This window comes from Schistocerca cancellata, chromosome 8, assembly GCF_023864275.1.
Source record: "Schistocerca cancellata isolate TAMUIC-IGC-003103 chromosome 8, iqSchCanc2.1, whole genome shotgun sequence".
Lineage (NCBI taxonomy): Eukaryota > Metazoa > Arthropoda > Insecta > Orthoptera > Acrididae > Schistocerca > Schistocerca cancellata.
In genome coordinates, this window is record NC_064633.1 from 334941113 (window position 1) to 334965949 (window position 24837).

Consider the following 24837-nt stretch of genomic DNA (forward strand, 5'->3'; position numbering starts at 1 on the left):
GTGTCGCAGCTCGTTCTGAGCATTTCGATTTTCTTCTCGCAATGCGATCGTTGTGCGGCACGATACTGGGGGGGTAGGCCACGTCGAGGCTGTCACCATCTACCCCGTCGCGATACGATAAACCGCAATCGCAATAGGCTACAATCCGACCTTTATCAAAGTCGGAAACGTGGTGGTACGCATTTCTCCTCCTTACACGAGGCATCACAACAACGTTTCACCAGGCAACGCCGGTCAACTGCTGTTTGTGTGTGAGAAATCGGTTGGAAACTTTCCTTACGTCAGCACGTTGTAGGTGTCTCCACCGGCGCCAACCTTGTGTGAATACTCTGTAAAGATAATCGTTTGCTTATCACAGCATCTTCTTCCTGTCGGTTAAATTTCGCGTCTGTAGCACGTCATCTTCATGGTGTAGCAATTTGAATGGCCAGTAGTGTATTACGACGATCATTTCTCCCTGTGTAGGTTGGCGGCAATAAGATATTTTCGCAATCGGGGGAAAAAGTTAGTGACTGAAATTTCTTGAAAGGATCTCGCCACATCGAAAAACATCTCTGTTTTAATGGTTAACACCGTTATCATATCCGTGAAGGTCTCCTTATTATTTCGAAATGCTACAAAACAAGCTGCCTTTCTTTGATGTTTTTCGATGTCCTTCGCCAATGCTAGATGGTAAGGATACCAGACAAACACTGACCGAACGGGACTTGAAAGCCCAACGGTACCGAATGGTCGCCGTGTCATCCTAGGCCCTTAGGCGCCACCAGATGTAGACACGGAGGGGCATGTGATCAGCACACCGCTCTATCTGCCGTTGTTAGTTTTCGTGACCCGTGTCGCTGCTTCTCAATCAAGTAGCTCCTCAATTGGTCGCACAAGGGCTGAGTTCACCCTGCTTGCCAACAGCATTCGGCACACGCGGACTGTGAAGGATACCATAGCGGACAGCAATCTGCAGCAGAGGACGATCAAGCGTAATGTAGACACACTGATTAGTAAACCTGTTGCACCCTTCTTTTTTTAATTTTTCATTTTCTTCCAATAAAACAGTCATTGATTAGCCTTCCTTACAACATTATCTACGTGATCTTTCCATTTTAAGTTGTTCGTAATTGTAATTTCTAGCTATGTTATAACGTTGTTGCTTTAATTTGAGGTGTAAGCGGAACTGATAGACAATAAAAGCGTCTTAAAAGCTGTGAGCTGTCCGGGGAAGTTAACCTTGCATTACTGCGCAACTGTTTCACCAGGTATCCAGTCTCCCAACCAGACTTTTAATAGTCATACGACAACCGGTGATATATATATATATATATATATATATATATATATATATATATATATATATATATATATATATATAAAAGAGAATTTAAATAAAAAGAAATAAATCAGTTTATATTTGGAAATTTATTTTAACATTGATCATTGAAATTTCAGCATATTAAATTTTATTCATAACTAAACTGGGCCTTATTTAGGATTGTGGAAAATGTGAGTTTGTAATCTTATGGAACACATCAAATATGGCGCAAAGATTGGGAGACTGCATACAACACTGCATTCATAAAATAACACACAAAGAACGTTGAAACATATGCAAGAGGAAATTAACCACAACCAACCGATCCAATTTTCACCCAAAGAAGTTACGTTCGTAGCGCAATCCTGTCCGTCATGAAATTACCACGCTGGTATACTAAATTCATACTAACTCTCTGTGAAATCTTCCCGAAAAGAATAGCTGAGGGCTACTTTGATTCTTACACCACATGCTTCACGTGGTCAACTTGGTTTACACAAAGAGTGTAACTCCACAATAATTTTGATAATTAAAATAAATTAGATCGAAAAGCAATTTACAAAAGAAGAACCTCGAACTGGTTACTATCGTCTTACTATTAACCTGATGGGTCAAACAATTGTATAAGCACGTGGTACTGGTCTCACAAAGTACACCCCACGTGGGTTGAACATAAAGAAAAGTTGCTATATTGAAAAATATTGTCAAGACGAGACGTTATAATCTCACGCACATTCGCATTTAACATTGAGGAACTTAGTTAGAGTTACTGATCAACACGTGGTTCCACTTTACTCACAAAGTACTGACAAAGCAACGACCGGAAGATATTCTGAACTTCACACGCGAATTACACTGCGTTGCAATTTAAGATAACATTAGATATTTTAGAGCTAAACCTGAAATAAAGGTGATTATATTTTCAGTTAGGCTGAACTTTAGAAATCCATTGTCCTACGGACTTAGCAGACACGCGCTTAGCCGGAGATCTTACCACTTCAGACGCTTGCCACAGACAGACTGACTGGTCCCTTCCTGAGGGTGGCTCACATATACAAACGGAAGTGGCCAGAGGGGCAGCTTCCTATGCCAACATGACAAGGGACGGACAGGACCATACTAAGGATAGAAACCTCTTTGCTTTTAGAAAGCGTAGCTACCTGTTCCGACGTTGGTCCTACTGTTCTCTAGCAGACAGGCTTGTCTGCTACCCTCAAGCATGCAACTAGGAATACATTTGCTCATTCATCCTCTCACACAGAAGGGAAGGGGGATGACAGTATCTTATCATATACAGTATATAAAAGAAAGCGGATGTAGGTTCCGTATGAGACTGTGTGACATGAATTACATATAAACTGTGTTTTAAAGTGTAGTAGTGTGACAGATCGTTCTTGTTTATGTGTAAAAGTAACACGTTCCACTACTCAGTCTCCTCCCGGATAGTCAGAAACGCCACAGTAAATTTAGAAGAGGAATTTATGCCGTAAATGGCAACATATTTCAGAAATTAACATGAAAGGAATCCAACAGAGACCTTTCAATGTGCTTGAATTGACATGCTTTAAATTTATGTTACTTATCGTGTAACCGAAATTTAACAGATTTCTTTTCGTACTGTTGTGGATGACCTCACACTTTCGGTTATATAGGGTCAACTACCATCTTTCGCACCGTACACATGACGTGTCTAAATCATTTTACAACTGATCTTCTGATGACTTTATTAGACGGTAAATGATACTAATATCTACAAACAATCTAAGCGAGCTCAGAATGTCTTCCAAAGCGTTTTCTGTGCGTGGTAGCCGCGCGGTCTGGGCGCCTTGCCACGGTTCGTGCGATTCCCCCTCGGGCATGGGTGTGTGTGTTGTCCTTAGCGTAAGTTAGAGTAAGTTAGATTAAGTAATGTGTAAGCCTAGGGACCGATGACCTCAGCAGTTTGGTCCCGTACGAACTTACCACTACTAAATTGTTTATAAACATTAGGAATAGTAGAGGGCCTACAACACTTCCTTTACGAACGCCGCATGGCACTTCTGCTTTACACGATGACTTTTCGTCTATCATTAAGTACTGTGACCTTTCTGACAGGATATTAGGGACCCAGTCGGACAACTTGGACGGTGCTCCGTAGTTAAGCAATTTGATCAGAGGTCTGCTGTGGGGAACAGTGTCGAAAACCTTCTGGAAATCTAGAAATATGAAGTCAATTTGTGATCCACTATCGACGGCACTCATTACTACGTGCGAACAAAGAGCAAGTTGTGTTTTATAAAAATAATATTTTCTGAATCAGTGGTCCAAGATCCTACTGCAAATCGACGTCGGTGATATGAGTCTATAATTCATCAGATTAGTCCTATTTCCTTCCTTGCCTATTGGTGTGACCTGTGCAACTTCCCAGTTTTTAGACACGGACTTTTTGTCGAGCCAGCTATTGTAATCAATTGGCTATTGTATCAGTATATTCTAGAAGAAACCTAATTGGTATAGATAGACATGATTTTTTTCAGAAGCCAGTTTCACTATCTACCACAGAAGAATAACCTGAAATTTCCCATAAATTGTCTTTTCAATTCATAAAAAACAAAAGTAGACTTCGTTTACAAAGATACGCCAAATTTCATAATAGCTACAAACTCTTGAAAAATATGTAACACTTGGCCACCTTACCCTAGTATCAGGGCTAGAAGGCCAGACTTGTAATGGATAGATGGTCATCCATCGGAAAAACACTAAAACCAAAGAGAAAATAATGAAAAAATTTTTAACCCTTCAAATATGTTTTATTGAATCTCATGATGTAAAAAATAGTTTATAAATATATTAACTTGAGTAAATTATAACTTAAACAAAACCTCATTTGTAAAAAGATTATGTAATTCTTGCATTTTTTAACATATTTATTAACTTATTGGAACACGCCAGTTTTGCATAGAAAATAATGAGAAATCATCTCAATTATGCAGGTAGTTGAATGTAGAAATAAGCCTAATTTATGAAAAGGAATGTTTACTCTATATATTTTCATTTATTTTTTTAAAAAATTGCATTACCACATCGACGGCACACGTCAACATTGGATGTGCAGGTTCATGTAACCAAAGCCTACACCTGACACACTGAGCCCAGTCACAGTTTTATTTGTTTTTGAAAAGTCTTCCCCGCATCCAGTGCACTCGCCCTCTTCTTCAAGAAGTACGTCACGTGACTCTTCCTTGTAGTGGACGTAATCTGATAAGTCTGAAGTACCGTTAAGCTTCCTGATCCTAAATTTTTTCACTAACTTTCTCCAACAGGCTTAGTTTTTTTTTCCTTTCGCAACAAGTTTCAATTTTAACTTGTTAGTATCTTCTATTGACATCTTTCTATGTCTACTTTGTTTGAGGCTCGAATCTAGCAAGAAAAAGTAAAATATTGTTCAGAATTTTTGTAGGATGACTTGGTTCCTTTCATTTGAAATCACAGGCCAAATGCGCCTGTCGTCTGGTATTGTAGAAGGTCCTCGTAGAGGTGAAATTGCTCCTCTTTCAGGGAATTTTTGACCACATTTGTCTGCTGAAGTACCCATTTGTCTACAGAAGGAGGATCGGTGGATCTAATAGTGGATTGTGGCTTGGGTAACAGAGCTCTTTCACTGGATTCCTGGCTAGATGTCTCGATGATATCTGCTCTAGCAGGGGAGTATGGCAAGGGTGACGAAGTTATTTTGTGGATGTTTGGCCAGATACGTTGATGTTTTCGTTTCCTGTATGCCTATCAGGATCACTCCTAAAAGCGTAATCTGAAACTGCATCGGAATGAAATAGGTACATTCCCGTTGCTTTGAAACCACAGACGACGTTCCCTGGTGTTGCAGTTTTTCCCCAACAATCTTGTAGCAGCTCGCAGAATTGCGGTCTTCCTAGATTGCGATGTGTGTGATTCCTTTGCCAGTTTTCAACGGCACTCTAAGAATTAAGCTTTAAAGTTTTGAAGACAGAGTGATAGGGCTGCTGAAGATAATGGGTAGTACGACTTCGGAGACACGTTAAAATGATACTCTCCCTCTCGGCAATCTATAGCATCTGTACCCAGCTTGAGTGTTACATATGGCCATCGAAGATCGGCGTAACTGTTCAGAGGCGTTTGTGGGGCACACAAATGATCCCTTAACCATTTAAAAAAGCTCTCAGAATTCACTGAGGCAGATTTCTTTGACATGACTTTACTTTCCCGTGGCATGTTGTATTCCCACATCCCTTCAGTATTGGAGCATGCAATTACTGTAATAGTGTGTCCTTTTTCTGACGAAGTAATCACAGGAACTGATCCCTTTTCAGCTTCAACAGCACCTGGTATGCTGTTTAAATGAAGGTCTGTCTCATTCATGTTAAATATACTTCCTCGTTTTTTGAGCAAACCATTTTATTTCTTTAGTGTTGACGTCATCACGATTAATTCCCTGGGCTCTGGCCAAAGATACGTCTTCAGATTTTCGCACACTTAGATCTGGATGTCCAGGGAAGAACCGTTACAACCAATCGTAACCTGTTTTTCCTTTCCCGTTGTTAAATTTGTGTTTCAGGCCAAGCTGCATAGAAAAATCATAAACTAGACATTGTACACAGTCCCTTGTTGAGGTAAAACCATAAGCCTGTATTTTTTTATGTGACGGACAAATCGTAACTCGTTAGCTCAACCCAGACAGGAACTAGGACCCATTTTAATTTAGAAATCGCTGCCAGTCTTTAATTTTCTCTCGGAATATTAATCTCCATCGAAACTTTGACACAGAATTGTTGTTTATTTTATTTTATTAAAAGCATTTTTAGGTCTTCTTCTTTCAGTGATCCCCTAGAGGAGCCGGTCTTTCGAATGTACTTATTTGACATCTGAAGAAAAATAACGATACCATCAAAATTTATAATATAACACTTTTATGGGATTGCCATCTGTCCCGATGATGGTACGGCTGTCTCTCCCAATCAGCCGGGAGAGAAGGCCGTAGCACATCATCGAACATGGTGGACGGAAACTGAAACGAAAGGTACAGATCGATAAGCAGGTAGACCTAAACAACCCCAAACTTTAGTTTCCGTCGCTACTCACAGCCTAAATTATGTTTAAATCAAAAGGCTATGACATACTACGTAATTCCATGGTATAGTGAAAACTAAATTCATGGAAATTACTTCCTTTTAGCTGAAATAATGAGTCATCGGGAGCAGCAACAGTCACTCACATTACTATAACTACCAATTGACCGGCAGCACTGTACAGCGGATCGTGAAAGAACTACAGGCGTTGGCCATCTCTCCTGTATGGCCGTCTATCCCAGGTTTACTCTACTCTCTGGACACAAGACTTGCATTTATTAAGTGATTCAAACTGTTTCAGTACACTGACGATACACGAATAAGACACTCATGTTCGCCGCTATTCTTCACTCGAATTCTGAATATTGACTTCGTCTTCTTTCGTGAAGAAATTTCGAAAATCATTAACTCTGTTTTAGTGGCGCATTGATCGGTAATGTTACCATTGGTATCGTCTAATGAAGGTATTGACTGCGTCTCGCCACTGGTGTTCCGTACATATTAATTTGTTGAACAGTTAAAAACAAACACGATCTTGAGGCTTACACTGAAGAACTACACTGTTATTTAAAACTACCTCTTGAGTTTCAGGAGAAGACTGCTCGAAGGCCGCAAGCTATAAATAAAAATGGCACGTATCGGTAGACGGAGCAGCTTTCAATTCGTAATGCGCACTGAGTCGTTATTGCAGTGGAGGATAGGCGTGTCAGAACGCATAGAACAATCATCCACTCTGTATTGTGACATCGAATTAGTTCGTTTCTGCATGTAGGCAATTCAGTGAACAGATTTCCATAGCAGGCTGTTCCCGCGCCTTCCCAGGTAATTCGTGTCAGTGGCGTCAATGGACTGCACACACGTATTGGCGTTTCCCGCGTCACGAAAAGTGCCCGAACTGAGCACAGACAATGTTCAAAAATTGGAGAGATTCTCTGTCCACTGATATATGTTTATTTGCAGTATTTCTTGCAGATTTCACGTAGTACTCCTCCAAAACCCTAGAGGTAAATATGAATAATCGATTAGCAAAATAATGCATTTCTGATACTTTCCCAGAGTATTTAGTGATATACACCAGGAAATTGCAGAGTGGGCTATACTTTCCAGCAAGAAAGTTCTGGTTATAATGTATTGCTTTTCGCTTCTGAGAGTGAGTCCTAGTTCCCAGGACAAAGCAGCAGCTATACATGCTGCTTTACTTTACGTACAGAAAGTGAAAGCAAACTACATTTTACACAAACTTCCTAGCAGATTAAAACTGTGTGCCGGACCGAGACTCGAACTCGGAACCTTTGCCTTCGCGGACAAGTGCTCTACCAACTGAGCTACCCAAGCACGACTCACGCCCCGTCCTCACAGCTTTACTTCTGCCAGTACCTCGTCTCCTACATTCTAAACTTCACAGAAGCTCACCTGCAAGGTTCGCAGGAGAGCTTCTGTAAAGTTTGGAAGGTAGGAGACGAGGTACTGGCAGAAGTAAAGCTGTGAGGACGGGGCGTGAGTCGTGCTTGGGTAGCTCAGTTGGTAGAGCACTTGTCCGCGAAAGGAAAAGGTCCCGAGTTCGAGTCTCGGTCCGGCACATTTTTAATCTGCTAGGAAGTTTACACTCCGCTGGAGACTGAAAATTTCATTCTACATCTTACACAAATAGGCATGCCATCTAGGAGCAACAAAGTGCCCTTCGTGTAACAATGTTCTCACTGTGACAACCTCTCTTGCACTTTTCAGTTGATCAGTTACTGTCTAATGGGTTCAAAATATCTGATGATGAATTACTGAGAAGGCGAAAGTGTAACGACACTACCAAGGTAACTCAAACGAAAGAGCGTTATTATTTATTAACTACAAAAAATACAGAAAAATTACAGCATATCATTTTAGGCGTAATTCCCGCGACACGTAATCCACGCTTTCTACCACTTCGGAAGTGCATGAACACCTCGTGAAAACAATTATTTTTGTTGTGAACACAGCCACTCGTACATCGCTGTTTTCACCTCTTCCTCCATTCAGAAATGATTCAAATGAGTGAACAAGCTCTTTGATGGTTCTAAACGTGTACCTACCACTGCATCGGCTCTTCCTTCTGCGGTGATGAGTTTTAATTACATGTCACTTATTACTTTTATATTTTATCCGCCCCCTTCCCCTCAACTCGCTGTAATGTTCTTGCTATGTATCTTTTATCCTCTTTTTAGGGTACCTCTACCTTAACATCTAGTTCATGACAAGCATGTTTTCGACCGCCGTTTTACAAGACAACGGAGCCCTACACTTACACTTAAAGGGTTCAACTAAGTAAGTTCGTAAAGCTTTTTATTTGATTTAGTCACCCTTAAGCAATATTAAATCCGCTGCTCGTTAGGGTCACGTGTTTGAGCTCTAATTATGTTCTTATTGTTTCAGTCAGATGGCTCTGAGCACTATGCGACTTAACTTCGGAGGTCATCAGTCGCCTAGAACTTAGAACTAATTAAACCTAACCAACCTAAGGACATCACACACATGCATGCCCGAGGCAGGATTCGAACCTGCGACCGTAGCGCCCGCTCGGTTCCAGACTGTAGCGCCTAGAACCGCACGGCCACTCCGGCCGGCTGTTTCTGTCAAATGATACGCTAACTGTGTGCAACTCGTGATTGGAATTACAAACACAATTACATAATTGCAACCCTGTTCATATTCGAATACTTACTGCAGCCTACATCCTTCAGAATCTGCTTAGTGTATTCATCTCTTGGTCACCATCTACGATTTGTACCCTCCGCGCTTCCCTCCACTACCAACCCATCCCCCCCCCCCTCCTAGTTAAGTTGTGCCACAAATCCCTCTTCTCTTCAGTACCTCCTCATTAGTTACATGATCTACCCATCTAATCTTCAGCACTCTTCTATAGCACCACATTTCGAAAGCTTCTGTTATCTTCTTGTCTACACTGTTTATCGTCCGTGTTACACTTCATAATGGCTATGCCCCATATAAATACTTTTCAGAAACACTTCCTGACAAATCTATACTCGATGTTAACAAATTTCTCCTCTTCAGAAACGCTTTTCTTGCCACTGCCAGTCTACATTTTATATCCTCTTTATTTCGACCATCATTAGTTATTTTGCTCCCCAAATAGCAAAACTGTTCTCCGTGGATTTTCAGTCGCATCTCGTGGTTGTGCGGTAGCGTCCTCGCTTCCCACGCCCGGGTCCCCGGGTTCGATTCCCGGCGGGGTCAGGGATTTTCTCTGCCTCGTGATGGCTGGGTGTTCTGTGCTGTCCTTAGGTTAGTTAGGTTTAAGTAGTTCCAAGTTCTAGGGGACTGATGAACATAGATGTTAAGTCCCATAGTGCTCAGAGCCATTTGAACCATTTGATTTTCATTCCTACTCCAAATTTTTCATTTGCTTCCTTTACTGTTTGCTCAATATGTAGATTGAATAACATCAGGGATAGGCTAGAACCCCGTCTCATTCCCTTCTCAACCTCTGCTTCCCTTTCATACCCCTCGACTCTTATAACTGCCATCTGGTTTCTGGACAAATTGTGAACAGCCTTTCTCTCCCTGTATTTTACATCTGCCACCTTCAGAATCTGAAAGAGATTATTCCAGTCAATATTTTACAGTATCACGTATAAAAATATTTGCACTTGTAGCTGCACCTGTTCGAACATCATGCTCTTCCCGAATTGTGTTACTCAAATTAAATAGCAAAACGTTACTAAACATAAAAAACATACAATTACCGGTGTAGTGTATGTAACATGACGATCAAAGCCGGTTCCAGTAGTGTCAGTTATCAATAAAACATCAGTAATGATATACATGTAGCATTAACCGATATATCCCTATAGCATGCGTCAATTATGGTATAATCTGGGGTTGTAGAGTTAGTATTTGCACTTGAGAACTGTGAAAACCATGCAAAGGTAGTCAATATGGAAATTAACTATGTCATACCCGTGACTCTCTCCTCCCTATTTCGTGATAATACAAAACGACATTACATTCTTTGAAATATTTCGATGTGCTTTGTCAATCGCACGTGGTAAGGATCCCACACAGAGCAGTAATACCCCAAAAGACGACGAACAATCGTAGTGCAGGCAGTCTCTTTAGTAGATTTGTTGCACCTCCTAAGTGTTCCGTCAATTGAACTAAAAAAAAAAAAAAAAAAAAAAAAAAAAGACGCGTGTGAAATCTAATGGGACTTAAGCGCTACGGTCATCAGTCCCTAAGCTTACACACTACTTAACCTAAATGATCCTAAGGACAAACACACACACCCATGTCCGAGGGAGGACTCGAGCCTCCACCGGGACCAGCCTCACAGTCCATGACTGCAATAAAACTCAGCCTGTGTTTATACACCTGATCTATTTAGCAGATCCCTCCAAGTTGAGGAGCCCAAGCGAAGTATAACGGTTGCGAGAATAGTTTAATGCACTCACGAGAGGAAGACCCGAGGCACCACTCCACAAGTCAACGAATCTGTAGCCCACACGATCGCAGAACTGCCTGTGATTCAAAACCTCAGCCCAAATCGACCGTATCAGCGATGCTTAGATGGTGATCTCTGTCTTCATCTTGGCACCACGGCTGGTTGTTTTTACCTCAGAAAGTAGCTGGAATCGAGAGAGAAAGATTCTCTTCTGACTCAAAGCGACACACATAATTGATGCCGATATGAGCCATCACCTGCATTTTGTGCTCTTCATGACACCTGGTGGGATCTGTTCCATACCTGGAATAACTCTGCCCCTCCCCCCCTTCCCTCCCCTTCATATTACGCACTGGATTTCTTCCCCTCCTTGGCAGCCTGATTCCTCACGGTTCCATCACGCACCTGATGTAGAAGTTTCCACCCCCAATGATCCCATCGTCTCTGCTTACACGTACATTGTAGGCCGAGAGGCCTTCTCTGAAATGGGCAGACTACTACAGCTGGTTCAGGATCAGCGCCTGAACTGTGTTTCTCAGGCAAACCGGAGGAGTCCTTTCACTGGTTTCCTTAAACTCTTTCACTACCTGCCCAACCTGGAAACAAATTTACACGCCAGCGAGAGTGAGAGGAGACAGCCCGACGTGAACAATAAATGGATCAACCTAGCTGTGGACAGAACAGATAATGCATGATACATGCCAGACAGTACTTGGACCTCGTCTTCTGGAAGGCACAGTAGATCAACACAAGTATGCATCTATCGTCGGGGACCATGTCCACCCCTACGTGCAGTTTGCTTCTCCTCGGCACGATGCCATTTACCAACAAGACCACATTGCTGTCGGTACCTTCCAGAACCTCGTTCACTCACTTCATGCACTTCCCGCAGTGCTCTGCGTTGCAAAAGGTCGTTATCCAGGCTTTGGACAGGTGGTCGCATTACTCTGATTGGACAGTGTATATTGAAAATGACTTATACAAATTATTTTGTTACAGGTCCAATAGTACGGCTCTGAAGGTGGCAGGGGTAAAATACAGGAAGCGAAAGGCTATTTACAATTTGTACAGAAACCAGATGGCAGTTATAAGAGTCGAGGGGCCTGAAAGGGAAGCAGTGGTTGGGAAGGGAGTGAGACAGGGTTGTAGCCTCTCCCCGATGTTATTCAATCTGTATATTGGGCAAGCAGTGAAGGAAACAAAAGAAAAATTCGGAGTAGGAATTAAAATCCATGGTGAAGAAATAAAAAACTTTCAGGTTCGCCGATGACAATGTAATTCTGTCAGAACAGCAAAGGACTTGGACGATCAATTGAACGGAATGGATAATGTCTTGAAGGGAGGGTATAAGATGAACATCGACAAAAGCAAAACGAGAATAATGGAATGTAGTCGAATTAAGTCGGTTGATGCTGAGGGAATTAGATTAGGAAATGAGACTCTTAAAGTAGTAAAGGAATTTTGCTATTTGGGGAGAAAAATAACAGATGATGGTCGAAGTAGAGAGGATATAAAGTGTAGACTGGCAATGGCAAGGAAAGCGTTTCTGAAGAAGAGAAATTTTTTAACATCGAGTATAGATTTAAGTGTCAGGAAGTCGTTTCTGAAAGTATTTGTATGGAGTGTAACCATGTATGGAAGTGAAACATGGACGATAAATAGAGAAGAGGATATAAAATGTAGACTGGTAATGGCAAGGAAAGCGTTTCTGAAGAAGAGAAATTTGTTAACATCGAGTATAGATTTAGGTGTCAGGAAGTCGTTTCTGAAAGTATTTGTATGGAGTGTAACCATGTATGGAAGTGAAACATGGACGATAAATAGTTTAGACAAGAAGAGAATAGAAGCTTTCTAAATGTGGTGCTGCAGAAGAATGCTGAAGATTATATGGGTAGATCACATAACTAATGAGGAGGTACTGAATAGGATTGGGGAGAAGAGACGTTTGTGGCACAACTTGACTAGAAGAAGGAATCGGTTGGTAGGACATGTTCTGAGGCATCAAGGGATCACCAATTTAGTATTGGAGGGCAGCGTGGAGGGTAAAAATCGTAGAGGGAGACCAAGAGATGAATACACCAAGCAGATTCAGAAGGATGTAGGTTGCAGTAGGTTCTGGGAGATGAAGAAGCTTGCACAGGATAGAGTAGCACGGAGAGCTGCATCAAACCAGTCTCAGGACTGAAGACCACAACAACAATAAGACGGTTTTGGGAATTCCCACCTTTGACCAACGTTCCGGCTGCGAGGGGTCCTGTCACCCGGTGCAATGGCTACAGGAGTGGTCCGATGTCGACAAACATATGATTTCTTAAAGACAAATGTGTAAGGAATAAAACTATATCATCAAATTTTGCATTAATTTTTATTTTACTTCTTCACAACTGCGGAGAACAGCAGGAATTCTCATTTTTCAGCAGAGTGGAACACCTCCGCACTGACACCTGCATGTAATCATTTCTTAAAAATCAACTGCCTCAAAGATGCACTGGCCGTAAGGAGCGTGTGTTTCTCGTATTGTACCATTGGCCTCCAAGGTCGCCTGATCTGACTGTGTGTGATATTTTTGTGGGAGTTTGTGAGGAACTCCGTGGATGTGGCTCCTCCACTTCCAACAACTTCTAGTGGAAAGCAGTGCTAAAGTGTTGCCTTTTCCTTTTTAACTGATGTTGATGACCCACTATTCCAAAAAACTTGTTTGTTCCCTTATGTATGTGATGAAATATTTTACTGCAGTGCTACTTGTCAAGAAACCAACAAAACGTTTTAAAAACACAGTGAACAATTGTAATTAATGTAATTTTTAGAACTGTCTAAAAAGTGAGTTTTATGTCTCTGAGAACAATTTCTTAATGTTACTTCACTTACCTTCTGCCCACCTTCTAACTCTTTCTACTGTCTGAGCTTGTACTAACAACGTGTAAGAATAATCCGCCTCTCTTTGCTGGCTTAGTAATTACTTTATTTACTGTATTTGCCCGTCTAATTATTGAAAACTAATTACCATCCCATCTCCTTGTCATGCATATAACTTTTACCGTATTTTGGATTTTTTTAATGGACAACTAAGATAAGTTTAAGGTGGATTGTTCGAAAGTGAATGACTGAACACTATTCGTGTTCTTTCGTTAAATTCTTCTTTAACAGAAGTTGAAACTCCTCTGAGATATTTTTACCGATCATTTACTACAAGTAAGAATTTTTCGTTAGAATTGTACGGTCTCTCACCATCGGATAATGATGTCAGTCAACCTACTCAACCGCTTGATGTAGCTCCACTTACAAGAAAATAGATGATGGACCAATGCACGTAAAAATTCAAACTACAGTTATACGAGTGTGCTGCAATGCACGGTTGTCTATCATCATTGTATCTTCTATTATTGTCGCGACAATAAACTTAAGTAAAATCATTTATTTCATTCTGATGAGGCCTTTCGAGAAACTTTAAATTAAATACCGTTCTGCGAGAGAGAAGGCGACGCTACAGTTCGGCATAGCAACAGCGATGAACGTAGGAACACCAGACATATTCGCAGAAGCATGGAACGAATTTTACTATGCTCTGGATATTTGTCGTGCGTTCAGTGGAGAGCACACTGAACGTTTATGGAAGGTAAATGATAACTTTGATCCTAAACATTCTGTCCTCGATATCAGTTGATGTACTAAATGCCATGCATATTACTCAGTCGACTTTCCCACTTCGATGACGAAAGTCGCAACCCTCTGCCGCTAGAGGGCTCCGAATTGGAGCGTGCAACAAGGCTCTCTGTTACGTAGCTGTATCGGTGCATGATTGAACTGAGAGCACGAATTCGAAGAGTTTGTCCCCACAAGGAGCACCCTCAGCTTCAACATTAACCTATCAGACCACACACGAGCACAACGACATCTGCAACAGTCTGACGCCTTGGGTTCACTGTCATCGATCATCATTCCATGCAGTCCCAACTTGGCCCCATCCGCTTTCCATCTGTTTCCGAAACTTTAAGAACACCTTCGAGGACTTCATTTTGATAATTATGAAGCAGTGTAATCGGAGGTGAGTTTGTGGCTCTTTCGACAAATTCTATCTTCAGCGACGGTATCAACAAACGGGTCTCTCGATAGGAGAAATGTGTTCGTCGGCAGGGAGACTCTCTTTCAAAAATAAATACGTAGATATTGTAATATCCACGACAGTATGTTCCAGCCACGAGATGTTAAAATGAACTAAGTGTACAAACTTCAACCAACATTACCGATACTACGTATAAAAAAAATGTATCGTGTAAAAATGACGATAATTATTTCATTATTTCTGTGATAATTTAATTTCTGTGTGAATTAAAACTATTATCAGTGAACTACATTCATAGACAACGACAATAACAATCTTTTTTGTTATCTGTGATAATTGTGGTTCAGTTGTTCTTCCTGTGCTAACCGATGAACTGCTCGCACGTGAGACGTGTGAGGTCCGTAGAGAGAAAACCTGTAACTATATATATTGTTAATTATTATTGGAAAATAGAGTCGCTATTGTCTAGACGTGGATTTGTATTTATTTCAATTGTAATCCAACCTAATTAGTGTTTTAAGTGTTATTTTTCAGCTCCGCAATTAGGAACGCAGATATTAGCGCTAGTAACTTACAGCGGAGTTTACTAGTAACTGGCATAAAAAATATGTCGGTATTTATCATTGAAAATGGTTTTAAATGCTAAAGAATAGAGATAAAAGGCTTAAAGAGTTTTATCTAAATATATTACCTTGATAACATAAATTGGGAATAACAATAGACAAATTGATTATGGTCTGTCTGCCGCCATCTTCGCAAAAATATCTCCGCGGCAGTTTTGAATCGAGAATTTTAACAAACATAAATGTTGTCAGAAATAAATGAATGGAAATAAATGTGCACCGGTGGTCCCGAATCTACTTTAAAAGACAGGATTCAACTCAGATTGAATCCTTAGATACTGTGCTCATAGCACGTTACGTAATCTCAATTTCTTGTTTGCTGATGTATGAAGCCTAATTATTTCGGACGATTTACATGAAATATTTTAATAGGAGACATACGTCAGTGTTGTGCGTGAGTAGTATTTTGTGACTAAATGTTTCCTTTGCTAGAGAAAAGTGCTTCCATCTTAAGTAACAGTTGTGTAAAATCTGATAAATTATATACAATTTAGTGCCACTCACACGACTTAACAGACAAAATTTCCACACAACGTCAAGTGGAGATTTATTTAGCAGAGTGACAAATATTACCCGGGATAGTCATTTTTGAGATCAAACTGTTACGCTGACAATAGGTAACTGGTTTTATATATTTTTTGATCTACCTGAAATATCATTTATAAGTAATTAAAGACACGAAATACTATGTACCGGTTCCGCCACAAAATGAAGAATAAAGATGTAGCATGTTAAAAAAGTTTTTTATTTAGAAAGCTTTAAGAATTTTCACATAGAAAATTCGAAGGATTTTTTTTCAGCACGCCTTCGCATTTAATCCAAATTTAATTTTACTGTGATCTTAATACGTAATGATGTATCTATGGTGAATTTTTTTCACTGACTTCCTCATTATGTAAATGTAATTTAAATATATATTTCTGTTATAAAAAGTAAATCAGATTTGTTGTCACATTACCAGAAGCAACCCGCAAACGTCAGACAGTTTACTAGTACTCAAGGCTGGAATGATAAAATGAAACTGCCTGGACGAAATAGAGCCTCTCATCACATCGTCTTCTCAGATGACTAAAGTCTGTTGACCGAGATAAACTACAAGCTCGTAAAAAGAAATAGCATTTGCGCACTCTCTCGGAAACTTTAAGGGGCTGTGCTTTCACGGAACTTTCGGAAGGCGACTAGGCAAAGTAATACGCTAAAGACGACAAAGCATTTAGCGGGAGCACACAACTTTTAAGGAGGCCCACTTTCGCTTTCCCCAATGACCCTCGCCGTAAAGAATAACTACTTTTCTCTCTGGCCATAGAACTAACTTTATCTCATTCCATTCACCGAACCCTTGAATGTAAGTCATGTATTTTTTTTTTAATGCTACGTTTCAGAATATCGTATTAACTCTTTCGTGTCTTGGAATTTATTCAGTAGCTTATTTCCTTCACAAAGTTTTGAACAGCAAGAAGTCATTTTCTTTAAATTTTATCCACAACATATTACATCCGAAAATGTTTTGACACAAGTGCTTATATTATTAAATAAGACGTAAATAACGGTATAAGAAGAATTAATAGATTTCATTATAGGTGCAGAGAGCGACCAGGAAATGAACTTTCTTTTCATTTTGTGTTAAACTCGCCAGATAGCAAATAATCTTAAAGGTGAACAGTAATAACAGTGTTAGATGGTAAATAGAATTCTTAGGGTTCGTTTATAAGATTTTGCCATAATTTATGATCATACTTTTGCTGAATCGTGTCATGGCTTCAAGTATATGTTGACATTCAATAATTGCTACAATTCTTAATGTTAGTCTTAGTTGTTGTAAATCCCCACAGGTATTTCTCGCTCGGGTGAAAAACGCACTTTAACAGAGCCACAACTTATTCCAAGCTCCGCTATGTCTCCAACCACTGTATTTTGCTGTACTAACTGTGGAATACCGTAGTTATGGATTCAATGTATTGTACCTGTCAACTTCATCTACACCTACATGGATACCCTGAAAATAAGATTTAACTGCCTGGCAGAGGGTTCATCGAACGACCTTCACAATAATTCTCTATTATTCCAATCTCTTACAGGGAGCGGAAACAACGAACATCTATATTTTTCCGTCTGAATTCTGATTTCCCTTGTTTTATTAAGATGATGGTTTTTCCCTGTGTAGGTCTATGCCAACAAAATATTTTCGCATTCGGAGGAGAAAATTGGTGATTGAAATTTCATGCGCAGATTCAGCCGCAACGAAAAACGCCTTTCTTTTAATGATGTCCACCCCAAATCCTGTATCATTTCAGTGACACGCTCTCCCCTATTTCGCGATAATACAAAACGTGGTGACCTTCTTTGAATTTTCTCCATGTACTCCGTCGATCTTTTCTGATAAGGATACCACACCGCGCAGGAGTATTCTAAAAGAGGACAGTCAAGGGTAGTGTACCTGTCTCTTTAGTATATCTGTTAAATTTTCCAATCCCAATAAAACGCAATCTTTGGTTAGCCTTCCCCAAATCTTCCATGTTTTTTTTTTCCAAAAGTTGTTCTTAACGGTAATTCCTAGGTATTTAGTTGAATTACGGCATTTAGATTTGAATGATTTATATTGTAACCGAAGTTGAACGGGTTCCTTTTAGCACTCAAGTAGATGACCTCAGACTTTTCGTTATTTAGGGTAATTCCCAATTTTTGCATCATACACGTATATTTTCTATAACGTTTTCCAATTTGTTTTGATCTTCTGATGACTTTACTAGCCAATAAAAGCCGGCATCATCTGAAAACAACCTAAGACGGCTGCTCGGATTGTCTCCTAAATCGTTTATAGATAAGTAACAGCAAAGGGCCTATAACACTGCCTTGAGGAACGCCAGAAATCACATCTGTGTTGCTCGATGACTTTCCGTCAGTTACTACGAACTGTGACCTCTGACAGGAAACCACGAATTCAGTCACGTAACTGAGATAATGTTCCATAAGCACACAATTCCACAACAAGCTGCTTGTGTGGTACAGTGTCAAAAGCCTTCTGGGAATCTAGAAATACGGAATCAATTTTAAATCCCTTATCAATAGCACTCAATGCTTTATGTTGTGTTCCACAAGAACGATGTTTTCTAAATCCGTGTTGACTGTGTGTCAATAGATCGTTCTCTTCGAGTTAGTTCATAATGTTCGAAAACAATATTTGTTCTAAAATTCTGTTGCAAATCGACGTTAATGATTTGGGCCTGCAATTTAGTGGATTACTTCTACTACCTTTCTTGAATATCGGTGTGACCCGTGCAACTTTCCAGTCTTCGGGTATGGATCTTTAGTCGAGCGAACGGTTGTATATGATTAAGTATGGAGCTATTGTATCACCATACTCTGAAAGGAACCTAACTTGTATACAGTCTGGACCGGAAGACTTGCCTTTGTTAAGTGGTGTAACTTGCTGCACTACTCCGAGGATATGTACTTCAACGTTACTCGTGCTCGCAGCTGTTCTTGATATGAATTCTGGAATATTTACTTCGTCTTCTTTGGTGAGGAATTTCTGAAAGCTGTGTGTAGTAACTCTGCTTTGGCAACACTGTCCCCTATAATTTTCCACTCAGAGAAGGCACTGTCTGTTTCTTGTCGCTAGCATACTTCATATACGACCTGAATCTCTTTGGATTTTCTGCCACGTTTCAAGACAAAGTTTCGTTGTTGAAACTATTATAAGCATCTCGCATTGAAGTCCGCTCTAATTTTCCAGCTTCTGCAAAAGATCGCCAGTATTGAAGATTTCGCGGGTGATTAAACTTGGTATATTTTTTTCGTTGCTGCTGCAACAGTGTTCTGACCTGTTTTGAGTGCTAAGGAGGATCAACTCCAACATTTAATTTTTTTGGTATAAACCTCTAAACAGCTGTCGATACTATTTCTATGAATTCAAGTCACATCTAGTCTACACTTACATCGTTATTCTGAAAGGAGTGGAGATCGTCTCTCAGGAAGGCGTCAAGTGAATTTTTATCTGCTTTTTTGAATAGGTATATTTTTCGTTTATTTTTGGAGGATTTTGTGGCTACAGTATTCAATCTCGCTACGACAACACTGTGTTCACTAATCCCTGTGTCCGTTTTGTTACTTGTTATTAGCTCACGATTATTTGCCGCTAAGAGGTCAAGTGTGTTTTCACAACCGTTTACTATTCGCGTGGGCTCATGAACTAACTGCTCGAAATAATTTCCGGAGAATGCATTTAGCACAATTTCGGATGATGTTTAATGCGTACGTCCGGATTTAAATATGTATTTTCACCAACATGTCGAGGATATTTTAAGTTGCCACCAGCTATAATTGTTTGATCGGGTACGTGTTTGACATTAAACTGAAATTTTCCTTGCACCTTTTAGCAAATTATATCATCTCAATTTGGAGGTCGGAAAAAGGATCTTATTATTATTGTATTCCGGTTGCCAAGAATGACCTGTGCCCATACTATCTCACAGGAACTATCTATTTCAGTTTCACGGCAAGCTAAGCTGATACTAACAGAAAGAAACAGGCCACCGCCAACAGTGTTTAGCCTATACTTTCGAAACATTATTAGAAAATTGGGATGTACTTATTTCCGGCTTTAGCCAGCTCTCAGTGCCTATAACAATTTGAGCGTCAGTGCTTTCTATTAGCGCTTGGAGCTCTGGTACTTTCCCAAAACAGCTACGACAATTTACAGCTGTAAAACCGATAATTCCTGTCTCTACGTTCGTCCAGTGTTCAGCCTGCACCCTTTCTGACTGAAGCCCTTCTTGTGTTTTCGCGAGACGCTCTAACCTAAAAAAGCGCCTAGTCCACGCCATGCCGGCCGGTGTGGCCGAGCGGTTCTAGGCGCTTCAGTCTGGAACCATGCGACCACTACGGTCACAGGTTCGAATCTCGCCTCGGGCATAGATGTGTGTGATGTTCTTAGGTTAGTCTAGTTTAAGTAGCTCTAAGTTCTAGGGGACTGATGACCTCAGATGTTAAGTCCCCTAGTGCTCAGAGCCATCTGAACCAGTCCACGTCACACAGCCCCTGCTACCCTTGTAGCTGCCTTCTGCGTGTAGCGAATTCCTGAATTATTCAGCGGACTCTGAAACCAAACCACACTATGCCGCAAGTCAAGAAATCTGCAGCCTACACGGTCGCAGAACCGTCTAAGTCTCTGATTCAGACCCTTCACTCGGCTCTGTACCAGAGGTTCTCAATTGGTCCTGTCGACTATGCTACAAATGATGAGCTCTGCTTTCATCTCGCAAGCAAGACTGGCGGCCGTTACCACTTCTGCTAGCCGCTCGAAACAGAGAGAAAATCTGATCCAAAACGACACACATCATTGTGACCGACGTTAGTCACCACCTGTATCTGACAGTACCCTTTGCTCTTCATGGCATCCAGAAGGACCAGTTCCACATCTGTAGTGACTCCACCTTTCTATGCACATAGAGTGCACACTGGCTTTCATCCCCTTCTTGGCAGCCATGTCCCTATGGGGCCCCATAACAAGCCTAACATTGGAGCTCCCATCTACCAATAATTCCACCCTCTGTGATTTCACGGATTTTGCACGCTGAGAGGTTTCCTCTGAAACAGGAGAGATAACTGCATGTGGCTGAGCGATAGTGTCAGCAACAGACAGCACCTGGAACCTGTTTGTCAGACTAACCAGGGTGGCCTTGTTTGCGCCCACCCCCCTCCCCTGGGAAGTCTTTCGCCACCTGACACACCTCAAAACGACCTCTCACTCGATCACAGGTGAGGGGGTCAATTTCAGTATGAGCAGTAACTGGACTGGCCACAGGTGAAGACGATCAGAGGACTTGGACGTGCTGGATGTCTGTTGAATCACCACGGCCGGCGCACAACAGTGACGACCATGCACTGCAGCTTCAAGCTGTGTAACCGAAGTTATCACAGACTGGAGCTGAGAGCGAAGTGTCACCAACTCAGCTCGCATCCGCATACAACAGTCACAGTCCCTGTCTGTACTAAAGACGTTGGAAAACTTCACTACCCTGAAAAACGGACTACCGACACGTGCTATGGAGCTGTCTTGTAGACCCTGACGAAAATCAAGAACTGTGTCTAAGAAATTAGATTAATACGCAGAGATTCGAAAACCGATCTACCTAGGCACTCAGGTGAGTCAAATAATTCGCTTCTGATTAGGAACTTGTAATATGTCGCAAAATCTTTTTACTTTGCGACGCAAACGAAAACGCGAGAACTGTGTCTATTAGATGTTAAATTAACACGCAGAAACTCAAGAAACTAAACTATCAAAGCGCACAGTTGATGTTATACAATCCACTCCTGGTTAGGAACTTGTAAATGTCACAAAATCGGTTACTTCCCTGTTGCTCCTTCTGTCTCGGCCGGCTGCTGCTGCCTGACAGCGTCTTGTCAGCTCCTGTGTCCTCGACAAGGTATCAGGCACCCAGTTCGGTGGGTGGTTGGAAAATAGTTGAGTCCTTTGCTGAGTTACATAACATTACCCCGTTTGGGTCGAACCCTGAAGAGAACCAAACAAACACGTGAAGACCGTCATAAGGGCAATGACGTAGGTACACATCATATGTCGGACACGTCATCGATTTTACTTATACACACATGCAATTTCTTATTAACTAGGGATTCATTTTTGTCTGGAAGTACCGTCCCAGAAATAAATTACAAAATATTCCCATCCCTTAGTCCCAATCTAAATTGTTGGAGGTTTTCCTTGATTGTAAGACATACACTCCTGGAAATGGAAAAAAGAACACATTGACACCGGTGTGTCAGACCCACCATACTTGCTCCGGACACTGCGAGAGGGCTGTACAAGCAATGATCACACGCACGGCACAGCGGACACACCAGGAACCGCGGTGTTGGCCGTCGAATGGCGCTAGCTGCGCAGCATTTGTGCACCGCCGCCGTCAGTGTCAGCCAGTTTGCCGTGGCATACGGAGCTCCATCGCAGTCTTTAACACTGGTAGCATGCCGCGACAGCGTGGACGTGAACCGTATGTGCAGTTGACGGACTTTGAGCGAGGGCGTATAGTGGGCATGCGGGAGGCCGGGTGGACGTACCGCCGAATTGCTCAACACGTGGGGCGTGAGGTCTCCACAGTACATCGATGTTGTCGCCAGTGGTCGGCGGAAGGTGCACGTGCCCGTCGACCTGGGACCGGACCGCAGCAACGCACGGATGCACGCCAAGACCGTAGGATCCTACGCAGTGCCGTAGGGGACCGCACCGCCACTTCCCAGCAAATTAGGGACACTGTTGCTCCTGGGGTATCGGCGAGGACCATTCGCAACCGTCTACATGAAGCTGGGCTACGGTCCCGCACACCGTTAGGCCGTCTTCCGCTCACGCCCCAACATCGTGCAGCCCGCCTCCAGTGGTGTCGCGACAGGCGTGAATGGAGGGACGAATGGAGACGTGTCGTCTTCAGCGATGAGAGTCGCTTCTGCCTTGGTGCCAATGATGGTCGTATGCGTGTTTGGCGCCGTGCAGGTGAGCGCCACAATCAGGACTGCATACGACCGAGGCACACAGGGCCAACACCCGGCATCATGGTGTGGGGAGCGATCTCCTACACTGGCCGTACACCACTGGTGATCGTCGAGGGGACACTGAATAGTGCACGGTACATCCAAACCGTCATCGAACCCATCGTTCTACCATTCCTAGACCGGCAAGGGAACTTGCTGTTCCAACAGGACAATGCACGTCCGCATGTATCCCGTGCCACCCAACGTGCTCTAGAAGGTGTAAGTCAACTACCCTGGCCAGCAAGATCTCCGGATCTGTCCCCCATTGAGCATGTTTGGGACTGGATGAAGCGTCGTCTCACGCGGTCTGCACGTCCAGCACGAACGCTGGTCCAACTGAGGCGCCAGGTGGAAATGGCATGGCAAGCCGTTCCACAGGACTACATCCAGCATCTCTACGATCGTCTCCATGGGAGAATAGCAGCCTGCATTGCTGCGAAAGGTGGATATACACTGTACTAGTGCCGACATTGTGCATGCTGTGTTGCCTGTGTCTATGTGCCTGTGGTTCTGTCAGTGTGATCATGTGATGTATCTGACCCCAGGAATGTGTCAATAAAGTTTCCCCTTCCTGGGACAATGAATTCACGGTGTTCTTATTTCAATTTCCAGAAGTGTATGTTGAGAATGGAAAAACGCCTCTGAATGTTAGATTAGAACTCCATCTGCCCCACTAGAAATTCGTTTGGTATTTAGCTAAAAAGTTCATGACTATAAATACGCCATTACTTGAGAAACCAGCTCTATTTCGACAGTGAAAAGTATGAAAAAAGGCGTTAAATTCATAGTAGGTTTCTTACATCGCTCCTCCCGGGATAATGGTGCTTTTTCTCGGTATTCTGTCCAGTGAAACCGTGGTTTATCTGTTGTTACGCTTGATCACTGAAAAGTGGACTCAGAATGCAAACAAACAAAAGTGCCACAATCATCCTCTCAGTAAATGCAGCATGTTATGTGCTCGCTGTAGAAGTAATTTCCTCATCTGTCAGTCACCCGTAGAGAAAATTTATTTATCAGACATGCCGTTTCAATTAAAAGAAAAAAATAATCTCATCTGCCTCCAACGGCGAAATATTGTGAACCTGTTCGTACTACTCAGTCAACTAATCATACAATACGCTAACACTAATAAACGTGGCGTTTGGTTCCCTCTATGTCCCGAAACTACAGCTTGATCTGATCCATCCTCTGCAATGGATATGTCGCTAAATATTTCGCTTCCGCTAAATCCAACTACTTTCATGTCGTCTCCCTTTCCACGTCCATATTCCACCCTGAAAAATGTACCTTCGTTCTCTCCCAAACTGAGCACTCATGAAAACCTGACAGTATCCACTCTACCTTAAAAATATACACTTTCCCCTCCATTCACAAAGAAATATTACTTGCCTCGTTCTACCTGACCATGAAATTCCCAAAGAGCTACTCCCACCCTTCAACATTTAACACAATTCTTTATCATTCCATCAGACCTCTTTTCTTCCTCGTCGCTCAACTTCCTTCTCCAGCAACTGCGTTAAATAGCCTCTGTTTCCCTTCTCAAATAAAGCCCATATAAAACCACGATACGTGTCCTGTTACACCAAACACTCATTCATCCCTCAGTTCACTCTGTTTGCCCGTTCGTAGGTTTTGGTAGTCCTCACGGAATTCAGATGCGTTTTAACAGGCAATTCTGCAGCTGGGAAATATTTACAGTTAAATGGAAAATACCAGGAGTCCCCGACCTCAACACTACTTTTACTAGACGTACGGTAACACTATTAGTAAACATTTTGTGTGGCGGC